The sequence below is a fragment of the Pinus tabuliformis genome, chromosome 1_1 (genome assembly GCF_031772625.1).
Source record: "Pinus tabuliformis cultivar Carrire ecotype Pingquan chromosome 1_1, CPIR1, whole genome shotgun sequence".
Taxonomy (NCBI): Eukaryota; Viridiplantae; Streptophyta; class Pinopsida; order Pinales; family Pinaceae; genus Pinus; species Pinus tabuliformis.
The window spans coordinates 83,981,882-83,986,428 of NC_142297.1; the positions used below are offsets into that span (position 1 = coordinate 83,981,882).

General features: G+C 34.6%; 1 pseudogene; it reads left to right on the forward strand.

Moving 5' to 3' along the window:
* The first annotated feature begins 528 nt into the window (after window positions 1-528).
* LOC149211731 (putative protein phosphatase 2C 25 pseudogene) lies at window positions 529-1,005 on the forward strand (annotated as a pseudogene).
* Window positions 1,006-4,547: the final 3,542 nt, after the last annotated feature.

Here is a 4,547-nt window from a genome sequence, read left to right on the forward strand (position 1 = left end):
AGGTCCTGTGAGTACAAAGGTTTCCGAAGGTATCAACAAAGTTCACCATCATCGCCAGCGGATCCACAGATTGTTAACATGGCTTGCATTGTAGCAGTGAATTCTCCCTCGGTCTTCAGCCCCTGCAGGTCCCCGTTTATACACAATTCTGGTATTGAGATATGGGCAACTTCCCCCAGGAATCATGGTTTCCAGACGCCCAGGAGCAGCAGCGTCCACGCAAATTTTGTGTGGTCTTCGTTGAGGCCTGTTTTAACCATCAGAGATGAAAATATGTTGTGGATCGAGAGTGGGGAGAACCCGACTGAGAGGCCTTTCCCTTCTCGTGTCATTGTCCCGGAGGATAATGTTTCGAATGTCTGCAAGTTCCCTTTTCCTCCTCTCAAAAGGAAACGACCGCAGAGGCTGGATATTCCACTGCAACTATCGGGCCTAAACGTACCGTGCCCGGAAGTGGAGTAGCCAAAGGAGGTGAATGAGGAGGGTACTAATTATGTAGTTTCGCGCAAAAAAGATCGGCGAGAATTCATGGAGGATACCCACAAAGCCATTGCCAATGTTCTCGGTGATTCCAAACAGGCCTTTTTTGGTGTGTTCTATGGTCATGGTGGTCAGAAAGCTGCAGCTTTCACGGCTGAAAATATTGGGCAGAATATTGTGGACGCTATGCTCAGCATGGAAGATGAATCCGAGGACTTTCTTGAGCAGGCCTTTAGAGCTAGATACTTAACAACAGATGCTGAGTTTTTGAAGCAGGAGTTTGGCAGCAGTACTGCTTGTGTGACCGCTCTGATTAAAGGTGGTAGCTTAGTGGTTTCCAATGCTGGGGATTGTCGAGCCGTTATGAGGAGAGAGGGCGTCGCTGAAGCCCTTACACATGATCATCGAGTTAGAATGGAGGACGAGCGACAATGGATAGAAAATTTGGGTGGAATTGTGGAGCTCCGCCATGGAGTTTGGCGAGTTCAGGGATCTCTGTCTGTATCTAGGGCAATAGGGGATTAACACTTGAAAGAATGGATAACCGCTGAACCAGAGACAAGAAAGATTAAAATTACATCTGATTGTGAGTTTTTAATTTTGGCATCAAATGGGATCTGGAATAAAGTAAGTAATCAGGAAGCAGTGGATATTGCCAGGTCTTTCTGCGTCGAGAAGCAACCTACTTTTTTACCATTAGCAGGAGGTCCTATGGCTGCTTGCAAAAAGCTTGTAGAAGTAGTGGTAACCAGAAAATATCAAGATGATATGGGTGTAATGATAGTACAACTGCCACATTTGTGCATGAAAGAGATTTAGAAAGTGTGAGGTGAGCCGAGCGGAGGGATACCATCAAAAGAGTAGACTAGTTACACCCATCTGGCCCAACATGGGTGTTGCAGACATTAAAACGACCACACCCTATAGACTTGCTAAATAAGTAGTGGGAAGGATGGGATACAACCACATCCATTTTTGTAAAGTCCCTCAGAATACCGGGTCCAATCCCTTTTCATTTTTCACCATCATGTTTAAGTTTCTTAAGGCAAGTTCATAAGAATTTGCTACTGCATTTGACATATACATCTAACATCATATAAAAAATATTGGTGGCAGTAATAATTATATCTTGTTATAGGGTAGGTCTAGTCAATGTAGTTTCAATTTTACTTTGAAACTACTTCAAAAGCAATTGTTGTTGAAGGCAGAAGAGTTAGTGAATGGAATAAGTTTTAGTGAGTATGATGGGATTTGGAGTTTTCATATATCACTAATATTAATTTTTAATGTGGATTGAAACAAATTAGTGAACTAGGTAGAAAGAAGATTACACTTTAGAATTAGTTTCAGTGAATATGGTCCATAATCAAAAAAATTATCAATATGGATTTTTATTTGGGATAATGTTAGTTTTTTGCAATTATTGTTATAATGTAATATATTTCACTACATTAAATCACAAGTATTAAGACATTGTTTCAAACCCCTTGATTTATCATCTGCTACAACCATTGTGAGTCTTAGAATGCAAACAATTTATCAATAAGGATATTTTACGTAGGAATAATGTTACTTTGTCTTTTGCAATGATTGTTATAATGAAATATATTTCACTACATTAAATCACAAGTATTAACACATTGTTTCAAATCCTTCGATTTATCATATGATACAACCACTATGATTTCTATCTCTATTAGAAATTAAATACCATACTATAAAACTAAAATATATACTTCAAACGATGAAATATTCTGTCATGAACCCTAACTCACTTCAAACAAAGAAATATTCCATCATGCAACCTAACTTTAACGGAGGGAGAAAAACACTTTACTACAACATTGCCAATACATTCACTTATATTGTTGGTCATATCACAATAATAACAAATTAATAAAAAATATCATTGTTAGTAGATAAGTGACTCAATGTCTCAAACTAATAGTAATCACTTGAGAATGCTTCCAACCATTATAGAAATGAATCACAATATGACTATATACGAAATTGTTTTGTTGTCTATTTTTTAAATAAGAGTTTTTGTGAATATAAAAATATATTTGGTGCCTATGTATGTATATAGAATTGTCTCACTACATAGGAAGATGAAACGGGAGTGAACAATGATATAATAAATACAAGAACCATTTACCTAAATGCTACCAAAATCGAAACAATGCAATAGCATGATTTTAGCTCATGAAACCCAAAAGCAATTATTAAACACATTGAACTAAAACCATACACCTTAATATAATCACAATACATGGTGAGTCACCCTAAAAACCCAATCTCAGGAAACAAATTTGGTATGGTAATAATTAGTATTTATTAATCAACAATTTATGGAGGTTTTGGTATTTTGGCTCTCTCTTGGATTTTAAAAATTTGCTTACAAGATTAAAACCAATCCCTTATTCATGTTGTTGGGCAAGCCATTCTAGTTTTCTACAAAGAGGATAACATTGAGATCTATTGGGATAGCTAGAAATCCATTGGCATGTCAAAAGTCCTTGTGGAAAATGGTTAGATAACTAATTCAAGGTGTGCCCATCACACCAATAATTGCAACCTCCTACTTCATTCACATTTGCATATTTAAACTAGTATTTTGTAGCCCCTTCCTCTATAGTCATTTCACTAACTCTTCTTCCATAGAATATTCAAGATATTTCATAACAACAACTTTCGCTAAATTTTTACTAACTTCCACAACAACAACTTTTGTGGCCTCTTCTTTTGCTAATTATTTTTCTTAATCTAAGTCATGATCAATTACTATCTATTTTCAATCCATTTTAGATTGCACATTCCCATCAGGAGGCTTTTGGTTTTCAAAAAGTATATCATTAATAAGATCAAAACACATGACCTCCATTTACTTTTCCATGTCCATCATTCCATTATGAAGAAGATATTTTGTTGTTTTATTGTCTACTACTATTTTTCTATTATAGCATTTATTCTATCTCTTCATTTATTTGATTTGAATAAGTATATGTGTTACCTAGGGAATTTTTGGGGGTGAAATTTTTCCAATTAGCTATCTTTTGGCTATTAAAAACAATCACCCATTTTGTTAAAAAAATGCCTATTTTTTACAAAGATATGAATAAATTGACAATATTCACCAAAATTTTCCCAATTCTAATAGTAAATGATATGTTTTTCAATGTGTGTGATTTTTCAAACCAAAATAGTTGCCTAGAATACGATACAAAAGTCTAATATTTAATTTCATAAAAGATACTATGTTACCTTCCTTCATAATGTGACAATTTTTCCTTGCTATAGAAAGTAGCATTCCTACTGCATAGGTGTATAGGCCACCAAATATCACTTTATAAGTGTCTAAAAATGGTATTGCACAATATAATTCATCAAAATAGTTAGCATTAGCGTAAAATTTTATTTTATATCTCTAAGTGATTCTGATAAAAGATTTTTGTTACAACCATGCTAGTAAGATTAGGTGCATCAGATCATAAGTTTCTGATCTAATCTCATCAACTAATGTTTCAAAAATCAAATTACATTAAGAACCATTTTCAAATTGATAAAACCTTTTGATCCTTTAGTTAAACTTTGATTGAGAATATTTCATGGTTATCTCCACTCTCTTTTGGCTACTACAATGTGGTGAAAACTATGGCTTCATCTAGATAAAAGTTGATTTCTACACTTCTTCTTTTATCTTGGTAGCTTCTCTTGCTTTCTCTTGGAATTTAGCCACTTTGGATTGAATTTCAAATGAGTTTCCTGACACTTCTTTTATATGTTCCCATCCAAATGAGAATGTTTGCAATGCCTATTAGATTCTCTTATTTTTCCAATTGTGGCTACCAATTCTCAAATTCATTGGATGAGCACCTGTAATTATCCCTCCAAGTTAACATATTGTTGTTTTTCTAATTTTTCATTATCATACTTCATGAGAGATCATCATTAACCTACAACTACCCTAATATTAAGCCGTATTAATAACCTCCATTAATCTCATAAAAATATGTTACATAAAACTACTCCAATTTTTGTTTTCTCTATTGGCAATGGCAAAATAATTT